The sequence below is a fragment of the Triturus cristatus genome, chromosome 1_2, assembly GCF_964204655.1.
Source record: "Triturus cristatus chromosome 1_2, aTriCri1.1, whole genome shotgun sequence".
NCBI lineage: Eukaryota > Metazoa > Chordata > Amphibia > Caudata > Salamandridae > Triturus > Triturus cristatus.
Genome location: NC_140580.1, coordinates 1,129,901,753 through 1,129,914,831, shown reverse-complemented (window position 1 = coordinate 1,129,914,831; position 13,079 = coordinate 1,129,901,753).

The following is a 13,079-nucleotide window of genomic DNA, read 5'->3' as shown; positions in this document are numbered from 1 at the left end:
TGTAACACACCTCTGAAATACAGCTTCAGCAACTGCACGAAACTTCGGATTGTTCCATGTCTGTCTGAACACTCGCACAATTGCATCTCTGCCAAGATGTACTGGACCATGTATTAATCTTGCCATTGGATTCAACAGACTTTCCGGTAGCACAGCTCGTCCATCACTCAATACCCACACATCCATGTCTCCCTTCTCACATCCCAATCTAATTCAGCCATCTCGTTCTTGATCAGTAACCTCATCCTGCAATCGTTTTAGTTCCTCCCATGGCTAACATCATGCTGAGCTCGGTTCTTTCTTGGCTTTCTCCAGTATACCCTCCAGTAAATATGCATCTTTGACTGCACAAAGTCGTTTCCCTTACAATGGCCAGAACATTTAACAACCGCAATCTCTTTGGGACATTGTAATGCTTCCAACAATTGTCTCACATATTCCCCATTTCTAATGGGCGAACCGGAAGACGTCATGAATCCTCTCTGTGACCATAACTGTCTGAAGTCGTGAACCACACCAAACCCGTACTGACTGTCAGTGTAAATCGTTATCCGGATCTGATCTGCGGCCAAGCAGACACGGGTCAAAGCAATGATTTCAGCTACCTGTGCGGAGTGTACTCCCTCTAAACAAGCAGCTTCAACCACTCCTGTGATGGTACATACAGCAAACGCTGCTCTTAATCGACCAACATCGTCTCTTAAACATGAACCGTAAACAAAGAAAATGTCATCAGGGTCAGGGAGCGGTTCATCAACAATGTCTGGTCTTGGTTTGGTGCATAGTTCAGTCACATCAAGACAATCATGATCCTCACAATCTTCACCATCTGCATTTGAGATAGGCGTCAATGTTGCGGGATTCAAAACAGAACACCTCTTCAAAGTCACATTTTCTGCAGCAAGTATAACTTGTTCATAACGTGTCAACCTGTTGTTCGTGAGGTGCTGTGTTTTGGTCTTGTCATCAACAGTTCAACAGAGTGCAGCACATAAACTGTAAGTGGATGTCCCATTAAAATACTCTCACACCTTTCAATGGTGACACCTGTTGCAGCAATGGATTTAAGACATCCGGGCAACGCAGAAGCTACTAGATCTAAAGTAGCTGAAAAGTAGGCAACTGGTCTACGGACACCTCCATGATTCTGAGTCAGAACTGATAATGCGCAACCTTCTCTCTCGCAGCAGAACAATGTGAAAGCCTTGTTGTAATCAGGCATTCCCAAAGCTGGAGCACGACACATGGCTTCTCTCAGCCTTAAAAATGACATCAAACAGTCATTGTCCCATGGTACCGGATCACTCACATCTTTGTGCGTCAGCCGTTGTAAAGGCTTCGCTTCAAAGGAGAAGTTGGGAATCCATTGGCGACAGTAGCCAACCATCCCCAGGAACATTCTTACTTCTCTCTGGGTAGTAGGCACAGGCATGTTCATAATGGCCTCAATGTGATCTGGTGATACCTTTCTCTTGCCCTTCTCAATTCTGTGACCCAAATACTGCACTTTACTCAGGCAATACTGCAATTTATTTGGGGACACCTTGTGTCCATTCTCTGCCAAATGATTCAATAAAGCAATGGTATCAATTATGCAAGCATCTTCGGTTTCTGAAGCAATGAGCAAGTCATCGATGTATTGCACCAGAACAGAGTTCTGTGGCAACACAAGACTTTCAAGATTCTTCTTCAAGATCTGATTAAAGATCGATGGACACTCTGTGTACCCCTGGGGGATACAACACCACGTTAACACACGGTTCTCCAGCCGGAAAGCAAAAAGAAATTAGCTTTCCTCATGGAGTAGTATCGAGAAGAATGCTTGACACAGATCAATCACTGTAAACCACTCAGCTTCACATGGAATTTGAAAGAGGATCACAGATGGATTCGGTACCACCGGACAACATGGAACAACTATCGCATTGACCTTTCGCAGGTCCTGCACAATCCTGAATTTCCCACTCGGCTTCTGTAGTCCCATGATAGGTGAATTACATGGGCTACCCATGATCTCTTTCAAAATTCCCTGCTTGATCATAGACTCAATTACAGGTTTGATCCCTGCAATAGTCTCTGGTGACAAATTGTACTGGGGCGTCCTAGGAAATTCTGCATTCGGCTTGACCTGAATCTTCACTGGTTCTACATCTTTGATCAATCCAATCTCTTCTCCAGTGAAATTCCACACATCAAGTGACACAGAAACCCTCAAATCAAGTGGGATTTCCTCCACTGTCAGCGCCGGGTACATTTCTATACACACTTGCTGATCATCCTTTGTTTGCACTTCAATTCCCTTCGGTGTGCAATAAATGGTGCAATTCAGTTTGCACAACAGATCTCTTCCTAACAGGCAAACTGGACTCGAGTCACACACCACGAACTGGTGTCAGTCCCGGAAAGTTCCTATTCTCACAGGAATTGGCTCTGTCAATGGACTAGTTAATTTCTTATTTGCTACAACAACGACTTGGATTGATTGTCCCGAGAGGGGTAGGTTAAGGATTACTGCTGATCTCACAGTAGACCGGGTAGCATCAGTGTCAACCAAAAAGGTGGTAGGGTGACCATCAATATCTGCTTCTACAAATGGTCCCCTCTGGTCTACCTCCAAGACTGCTCCAAGCGTGCCGTCTTCCTCCCCTCTCAGGCACCGTCATGCCAACGGGTCTGGACTGAACTCCTCATATCCTTCAAACAAGGGTATCTGTTGGTAAGTCAGAAGTCCTTGCTGAACACTTTGAACTCTGGGTGGCTGGGGAACTTGCACCTGTGGACTAATAGTCCCCCCTTTCCCCAACTTCGGTCTAGTCACTATGGGAACTACCTCAAGTACAGGTACCTGAGCTATCTCTACTTCTTGCTGCACCTGATTCATTGGATTCAAGGGACACTCGCGTTTCCAGTGTCCAACCTGGTGACTTCTTCAATGTCGCTACATCCATTCCTGTCTTGGGATCAACTGACTTAGGTTTTCCCTGACCTTGGACGTTCTGATTCCATCCTTGGTTATTCCCCTGCCTCCTTCCAAACGTTCCCCCACTAGGCTGAACCTGAGCCGTTTGCATCTGAACAAGCATCAATTTGTCCTTCAACGTCCTGTGTTTCGATTCTATCTCATCACTACAGTACCTGGCATATATCGCAAAATCTCATCCTCCGGCTTATTCTGCCAGCAAATCAAATGTTGCTGTATCATGAGACTAACCTCTGGTCTCAAACCCAACGCAAACTTCGAAATAAACTGTCCATGTCTTTTGTATCCAAGGCATCTAATCCACTGTACTGCTTAAAGGCCTGCAAGAGTCTTTCATAGTACTCATGCACTGTCTCTTTTGGCTCTTGGACTGTCCGATCTATTTTGACCCAATCAACATCCTGAGGTGAAATTTTCAACTTCAGCCACGTAATCACTTGCTCAAACTTCTTCATGACTATGGGTGACGGACCATTTGAAACAGGATCCCTTTCAGGCTCTGAAGTCGGCCATTCAACAGCAATTTTACATGCTGACCATAAATTGCTCGGAACCACAACGTGTTCAAATCAATACACAACACCTTTGAGATCTTGACAAACCGATCAACCTGCTTGTACCACTCGACGGGCTTCTCGCGCAAGCGGGGAAAATCGTTCGTAAATGCAGCCAAATCTGTCAAGAATTCCTGTCATACAAGGGAAACACGCCCTTATGTAAACAGGAGAGCTGTTACATAACTCAAGGGAAACACGCCCTTATGTAAACAGGAGAGCTGTTACATAACTCAAGGGAAACACGCCCTTATGTAAACAGGAGAGCTGTTACATAACTCAAGGGAAACACGCCCTTATGTAAACAGGAGAGCTGTTACATAACTCAAGGAAAACACGCCCTATAAAGGGAGGAACCGGGAGGTACAAGGCTGTCGGATATTGTGTTTACACCGACGTACCTGCTTCGTGAAGAGCAGTGTTCCGGAGTGGTGCTCCAGTAAGGCAAGAACGGAGGTAGGTCGAGTCGTTACTCCCTGGGCCGTGTCTTGCCCCATCGTCACCTGTGAAGGACCCGGAAGCTCTACCGGTCAACCATTGAGCTTCGCTTTTTGACTCGGCTGAGTCCAAGCGCAGTGGCGCTTTTGCTGGTTGGAGTCGTAACTCCCAGCCCGACCAGAGACACAGGGACTGCCAGCTGTAACGCACACCAGGAGGTGTTTGCCGCGTTACAGACTCGGAAGTCCACAGGATCGATCAAGCGGCTGCTCTCGGTTCAGTCTTCTTGCTTGTGATTGGGGTATCGGTGACGCATCACCAGGAGGTGACTCCGCGTCCCGGTGCAGTCTGAGGAAGAGGTTGAGCGGCTGCTCCCTTCAGGTAGAGACCCCGGCTGGGTGTTTCCCTGACTCCTCGATTCTCCCCAACACTCTTCGTGCCCCTCACAGCCTACCGATTGGCATTGTCGGCCATTTCATTTCTGCCCTCTGTTGGCATACGCCGGGATCGGCGTATATGCAGAGGACAGTTAGGACCATCCGTGCTGTGGGCTGGTAACGTACTTAGCCTGGAGGATTCCAGTGACTATAACTTTTGTTTGTTCTTTGTATTTTATTTGCCTTCATTAAAAGAACTAACCCTTCACAAGTGGTTGCGTCCTCATTGTCGTGTCTGTTAAACGATCCTGAGACGTTCAGGGCGTTACAAAATATCCGACCTTAATAACACTAACTGTCTCCCGGTCGATAACAGACATGGCAACACTTGATGATGTGCTGGCTGCTTTAGCGGCCATGCAAGTTGAAGTGGCTGCCTCTAGGCAAGAAACAGCCGATGTAAAAGCCAGACTGGATGCTATCCAATTGGACCCGCTCACGCCCAGCACCTCCCTCACGAACCAGACCCCTGCGGTAGTAGTGGAAATGCCGGTAGCCATCCCCTTGGCAACACCAGAGAGGTACAGTGGGGATCCTAACACAGTGCAGGTATTCCTCACACAAGTGGCGCTACATTTATCGTGCAAACCAAAGGCGTTCCCCACGAGTCAGGCTCGTGTGGCTTTCCTTATATCCTATTTGGCTGGAAACGCGGCACAATGGGCCGTACCTCTGGTGAGCAGGGACGACCCCCTCTTATGTGATTGGGGTGCTTTTCGCGAGGAATTCCTGAAGGTATTCGACAGAAGGGCTGACTCGTACACGGCGGACCGTGAAATGCTTGAGTTGAGACAGGGATCCAACGACCTGGTGCAGTATCTCAACGCGTTCCGAAGGCTGGTTGCGGAAACCAAGTGGCCTGTTGCTAAACAGACGGCGCTCTTCCATCAAGGGCTGTGCGATGAGCTCAAGGACGCCGTGGCTCATATTGACCCTCAACCCAAGACATGTGAGGGCCTTATCAACCTGGTATTACGGCTGGAACATAGGCTAAGTGAAAGAAAGGGGGATCATGGGAGAAAAGGAAAATCCCTTCCATACTATGTGACGGTGGGAAGTCCTGACACTTCCACCGCATCCAAGGGAGAACCCATGGACATCAGCGCAATACGAGCGAGCCTCACAGCCACGGAGAAAGAGTCACGCCGTAAACAAGGATTGTGCCTATATTGTGGCAAAAAAGGCCACTACGTACGTGAATGCCCTGCCAAACCGAAGACGTCACGTTATCGGGCCAACCGGTCGGTAACAGCCGTGGTGGACATACCGGCGGAAAACTAGAGGACTCCAAGACCAGAGAAGGGGCATCTCGGAGTCACTCATCCATCCCTTCACTTTCCAACTCGGTCACTAAGGGACAACGACACCTGTTTATCACGGTGCACGTGGGAGTGCATGACCAGTGGATACCCGTTGTGGCCATGGTGGATTCAGGGGCCACTGGCATGTTTATGGACCACAACGAGGCATGCAGGCTAGGGCTAGTGCTTCTTCCCAAAGCAGTACCCGAAGACGTCTATGCGGTAGACGGAAGGCGATTGGTGACGGGGCCCATCGGACAGCACACGGGGGTCCTTCCGATGAGATATGGGAGGAACCATTTGGAACAAATCGATTTTAACATCATCCGAGCGCCCCAATATGGCGTCATATTGGGATTGCCGTGGCTACAGAAACACAACCCCTTTGTGGATTGGCCAACACATCGCATCGAAATGACGTCACCGTATTGCATCCTGCATTGTGGAATAAGAACGGAATCCCTTGACGCAGATGAGAGCGGGAGTCAGACGGTGGCTACAGCGGCAGAAAAAGATGTGGCTCTCCCCCAGGCTTATCACAGTTTTGAGGATGTATTTGATGAGGTGAAGGCGGAAGTGCTACCACCACATAGACAGTTTGACTGCCAGATCGACCTGGTGCCAGGGGCCAGCGTTCCCAGCGGCAGGCTGTATGCCCTGACGGAGCCTGAAAACGTGCATCTCCGGGGGTACCTGGATAAACTCCTCAGGCTAGGATTCATCCGCCCGTCCAAGTCTCCGGCCGCCTCGCCACTCTTCTTCATCCCGAAGGCTAATGGGGAGCTGAGAGCCTGTGTGGACTTTAGGGCATTGAATGCGATAACCATAAAAAATCGGTACCCCTTGCCTCTCATCAGTGTACTTCTGGAACAGGTCAAGAAAGCTCGTATCTACACCAAGTTGGATTTGAAAGGGGCATACCATCTGGTGCGCATGAGGGACGGAGACGAGTGGAAGACCGCCTTTAAGACCAGGTTCGGCCTTTTTGAGTACCTCGTCATGCCGTTCGGTCTGTGCAACGCCCCGGCAGCCTTTCAGTACTTTTTGAATGAGGTATTCAGAGAGGAGTTGGATATCTACGTGGTCGTATATATCGACGACATCCTCATCTATTCGTCCAGTGTGGAGGAGCACGTACACCACGTCAAAGCTGTGCTCCAAAAGCTGAGGGAAAACATGCTGTTTTGTAAACTCAGCAAGTGTGACTTCCACGTCACATCCGTGGAATTCCTCGGAGTGATGCTGAGTCCAGAGGGACAGGAGATGGCAGAACGAAAGATCAAGGCGGTGAAAGAATGGCCGGTGCCCCAAAGCGTGAAGGACGTCCAAAGTTTCATTGGCTTCGCCAACTTTTACAGGCGGTTTATAGATGGATTTTCAGGAGTGGTGGCCCCAATCACACAGCTACTGAGGAAGTCCAAGGAGTTTGTCTGGTCCCCTGAAGCGAACAAAGCCTTTGAGGCCCTGAAAAGCGCCTTTGGTAAGGCGCCGGTGTTGGCTCACCCCGATCCGGATCTCCCCTACGTGGTGGAAGCGGACGCGTCGGATGTGGCGCTGGGGGCTATCTTGTCCCAACGCAACCACGACACAGGGGTGCTTCATCCCGTTGCGTACATGTCCCGCAAACTCAACGACGCCGAACGCAACTACCATATTGCGGAGAAGGAGCTTCTCGCAATCAAGGACGCCTTCACCGAATGGAGGCATTGGTTGATGGGGGCAAGACATGTGGTATCGGTGTACACGGACCATCGGAACCTACAGTTCATGACGGCCACTAGACACCTTTCTCCCAGGCAGCTGCGGTGGATGATCTTCTTTGCGGGGTTCAACTTCCGCATCACATATCGGCCGGGGACTGAAAACCGGAAGGCGGACGCCCTGTCCCGTCAATCTGCAGTTAAGGAACCATTGCCTGCAACCGAGCGTTCCATCATTTCCCCGAGGATGGTATTGGGGGTTATCCAACCGGATACTTTCCTGAGGGGAATTAAGAGAGGGATCAGGTCATTCGCATGGCGGAGGTGGCTCCTCAGTCACAGAGAATGGCAGCTGAAGGACGGGATACCCCTGAAGGGCAGGTGCCTATTGATACCCACGCCTAGGCTAAGGAAACAAGCATTCATCTGGTGCCATGACTCTCCATGCGCAGGTCATTTGGGCTTTGAAAAAACGGTGGCTAGCATGGGACGGCATTTCTGGTGGCCAACCATGAGAGTGGATGTCAGGAGGTGGGGACAGGAGTGTCCTACGTGTGCTACCATGAAGGCCGACCATGGCCGAACCCAAGGGCTCTTACATCCACTTCCGACCCCGGATAGACCATGGGATAGCATATCACTGGACTTCGTGGTGGGCCTACCGGTAGACCAGGGGATGACGGCAATACTGGTGGTGGTGGATTACTTGACGAAAATGGGGCACTTCATCCCCTGCAAGAGAGTCCCTACGGCCGGGGAATTGGCGTCACTACTCCTAAAGAATGTGGTACGACTGCATGGATTACCTGGGGTGATCGTGTCGGACCGGGGGTCGCAGTTTACTGCGCAATTCTGGAAGACTTGGTGCACTGCGCTGCATGTTAAGACCGCCCTGTCCACCAGCTACCACCCTCAAACGGACGGCCAAACCGAGCGCCTGAACCAAACGCTCAAACAGTATCTGCGATGTTTTGTGGACCAGGGCAGGGAAGAATGGGTCGACTTGCTTTGGGTTGCAGAGATAGCCTATAACAACGCCACTCACAGCTCCACACAGTCATCTCCGTTCTATAGCAACTATGGCCAACATCCCAGGTTCTTGCCATTTCTACATCCGTTCAGAGAGGACAGGATTCCCGCCACAGCGGACAGGGTGGCACACATAAAAGACACGTTGATGCGCTCAAGGGCTGTCCTAATAGAGGCCAAGAGAAGATACAAGGCTGCGGCAGATAGGAAGAGAAGGCCCGGGCCACTGTACCGCACTGGAGACTACGTCTGGATATCCACAAGAAACATGAGGTTTCGAAAGAACAGTGTGTTCCATCCCAAGTACATGGGCCCCTATCGAATTACCAAGTGTATGGGTCCCGTGAACGTGAAGGTGTGCTTGCCCCAGTCATTGCGGATACACCCTGTCTTTCATGTATCATTGCTCAAACCAGCACCCTCCAAGCCGTCTGGGACACCTAGGCCGGTATGCGTGGAGTCGGAGGTGGAGTATGAAGTGTCGGGCATACGGGCGTCCAAATGGCGCAGGGGGAAGCTGTGGTACCTGGTTGCGTGGAAAGGCTATGGCCCGGAGGAGCATTCATGGGAACCGGCTGAAGGGGTTCATGCTCCGCGCTTGGTCTCCTTGTTCCATCGGCGTTTTCCTGCCAGCGCTGGACCCGTGGGGAGCCGCTGAGAGGGAGGATGTACTGTCAAGAATTCCTGTCATACAAGGGAAACACGCCCTTATGTAAACAGGAGAGCTGTTACATAACTCAAGGGAAACACGCCCTTATGTAAACAGGAGAGCTGTTACATAACTCAAGGGAAACACGCCCTTATGTAAACAGGAGAGCTGTTACATAACTCAAGGGAAACACGCCCTTATGTAAACAGGAGAGCTGTTACATAACTCAAGGAAAACACGCCCTATAAAGGGAGGAACCGGGAGGTACAAGGCTGTCGGATATTGTGTTTACACCGACGTACCTGCTTCGTGAAGAGCAGTGTTCCGGAGTGGTGCTCCAGTAAGGCAAGAACGGAGGTAGGTCGAGTCGTTACTCCCTGGGCCGTGTCTTGCCCCATCGTCACCTGTGAAGGACCCGGAAGCTCTACCGGTCAACCATTGAGCTTCGCTTTTTGACTCGGCTGAGTCCAAGCGCAGTGGCGCTTTTGCTGGTTGGAGTCGTAACTCCCAGCCCGACCAGAGACACAGGGGCTGCCAGCTGTAACGCACACCAGGAGGTGTTTGCCGCGTTACAGACTCGGAAGTCCACAGGATCGATCAAGCGGCTGCTCTCGGTTCAGTCTTCTTGCTTGTGATTGGGGTATCGGTGACGCATCACCAGGAGGTGACTCCGCGTCCCGGTGCAGTCTGAGGAAGAGGTTGAGCGGCTGCTCCCTTCAGGTAGAGACCCCGGCTGGGTGTTTCCCTGACTCCTCGATTCTCCCCAACACTCTTCGTGCCCCTCACAGCCTACCGATTGGCATTGTCGGCCATTTCATTTCTGCCCTCTGTTGGCATACGCCGGGATCGGCGTATATGCAGAGGACAGTTAGGACCATCCGTGCTGTGGGCTGGTAACGTACTTAGCCTGGAGGATTCCAGTGACTATAACTTTTGTTTGTTCTTTGTATTTTATTTGCCTTCATTAAAAGAACTAACCCTTCACAAGTGGTTGCGTCCTCATTGTCGTGTCTGTTAAACGATCCTGAGACGTTCAGGGCGTTACAAAATCACCCCTACTCCAAGGCACATGCACATATCCTCCATTCTGTACCTCTCGTAAAGGGAAATTTCCTACATCCACCATCCCCCCACCTGGAGGAGGCGTCTCTCCTACCATCTTCCTAGAACTCTTCTTCTTGGATCACCTTCCTTCCCATTTATCAAGCATGATCCATGCATGCATTGCTATAGTCAAATCCTTGATGTGAGTCCTCAACCCCATGACCCTCTTCTCTTCCAATTCTTGGTCGCTATACTGCAATCTATGGCTTCCCTGCAATGATTTTGTTTTAGACAGGTCCACCTCATACCTTTTAGCCAATTCTGACAACTTCTCATGTGCAGTTCTTGCCTTGCGAGTCACACCCTTCGCTACAAAAAGTAACTCATCTTGTTCATACATGTATATTCTTTCAAGAGGCAAATTTCCACTTATTATTTCATCTACTTCTGCTTTCAACCTTAATACATCTAACATTCTCCCTTTCAAGGCTCCCTTCAGTATTTCTCGACAAACTGCCCCATTCCGTTCGTCATACTCGCAGTCCTGTTCTCAAGGTCTATTCTCTTCTGTCATATTCCTAGAGACTGGTCAGTTTCCTGAATTGCCTCGCTCCTCACTCTCTACCAGTCTTTCACACGGACTCCTTACAGGAGGTACCCACAACCTCAGATCCGACCTCGACTCGGCCAAATACCTTGGTCTTGCTGATCTCGTATCCACCTGTCCCCTAGAAGAATCTGCTGTAGCTGGCAATGGTGTACTCCATTCAATAGGTTTTGGAGTCTGCTCCATCCCACTCACTGATCCATTTCCCTCTACCACACTCCTTGATCCTGCGGTCGACTGCGCTAGACTACCAACCTTCTCTTGATATGGGTCATAAACTGAAACAATAGGTCCAATGGTAACCGGTACCTTTAAAGCATCCGGTAACCTCACACCTCTCCCAACCCCTGTGCTTGCTACAGACTGATTTTTCACGCCCTCAGTTCCTGTCGAGATTTTCCCTACTACTCTCACCTCTGACTGAGTCTGTAATCCGCTAGTCCCTTCTGCTTGAGCCGACTTCCCTTCATAGGAATCTGGATTGTATGGAGGTGGTCTCTCAGACAGTAACCTCTCTACTAGACTGTCCTCTGTATCACTGTCATCGTCATCTACACTCTTTGCCTTAACACTGTCTGTCTTCTCCAGTAGTGAGTACAACCTGTCCCCCTCTATCGTTTCTACTCTCCACCTCTTCTCTTGTGCATCCCACCTCGCATCCTGGAATGCCTTAATTGACTTCTTCACCCTTTCTTGACTCCGATCTCTTTTCCTGTCATGCGCTGCTCTGATGCATGCATGCAATGCCTAAAACTCAGTTGGTCTCGGCAAAGGTCGCAACAAAGACATTACAGATTTCAACTGATACAACACCTCCATCCTGAAAGTACCATATCATGGGAAAGCTAGTTTTCCCTCGCCATGAGTCATTTTATGCCAATTTTCAAGCCAAATTATAGTATGCAAACCCCACATTTCTTGCCATATAATGCGCCGGAGTATCCTCAGGAGGGACTTCTTCTCCCCCTCGAGTAACCACATGTTTGTCACCTCTACATAATTCTCGGAAAATCTTAAAACATTTCATGATGAAGAAATTTTGGATCGCGCACAATGTTTTTGTTCACTTCCTGATGTCAATCCACCAATAGCAGCGCGACTCACACCAACCAACCTATCGCAGCGCGACACCTTCTGACGTCACTTTTCCTCCGCTCGCAGCAGTTCCCCTCCTTCACAATTCACGTCTCACCCTTGCATTCGTCCCATTCACACTCTGAAGTAATTATCTGTCCACGAAACGACCGGACAATCACTTCTCTGACCGCCTCCGGCAGTCTCTCGAAATTGTTGACCTCAACTGGCAACTGTCTGTCCGCGAAACGACCGGACAATCGCCTCAACTGATAGGTTTCAATCACTCAAAGTTCCACATACAACAACCCACGACCAGCTTTGATTACTCACGCACTCGCACATTCGCATCCCCTATCTCGGTCCGGGTAATCGATGACGTCTCACGATCCCCTTTCGGTGGTCAACAAAATCTACTGCGGGTGTCTTTTCTACACCACAATCACTTAAGCTACTCGTCGAGCCTATGATTTTCCCGGGCTGCGCGCGCTCACAGCCTGATCTCACAATCACTCAACACTCACTCCAACTCCGCATGACATCACACAATCAAATCAACACCGCAATCTACAAACATATCAACCTGTTCATACTCACTCCTCCGTGAACTGCTGCTTTCCGCCGCACCGCTACTTTAGATCAATCTCCATCAACTGCCGTCTTCCGCTGCTCACCATCCGATGAGTCACCATCACTTGACTTCTATGGGCCTCTAGAATCTCTTATCTTGATCTAGATCTCCCCTCACTATCAGAGATAACCATCCTACTCTGCTACCAACTGATAGGACCGAATTCTTGCCTACCTTATAATCTCCAAGAATCCTCTCAGGTCGCCAGGATCTTTTTATCTGCTAAATAGTGTAGAGGGGAGAAAATTCAAATCTAAATACATAATCAACAGAATCAAATTTCCGTTCCAAAGGACCACTGACTCCGAATCAAAAAATGTTAAGATTTTATTACAACCAAGAATAACTGCACATACAAACACCTCAATACAAGGTGAAGAAAATAAATGGGCACTAATACAAAGGAAATTCTACGTAGAAGTCTCATTCGACTAGAATAGAATAAGAAGAATAATCAATTCTAAAAGCGTCAATAAACCAATCGTTAGTCCAATCTCTACATCTGAAATCATTAGCCTAAAAGGAAAAATAGTTAGTCTAACCCTACTCTATCTCTAAGGTGACATCCCTACTTAGCATTTCCCTTCCCAGGCAAGAGAATAAAAAGGTGTCAGAAGTGAAGACTTCCTTAGAAG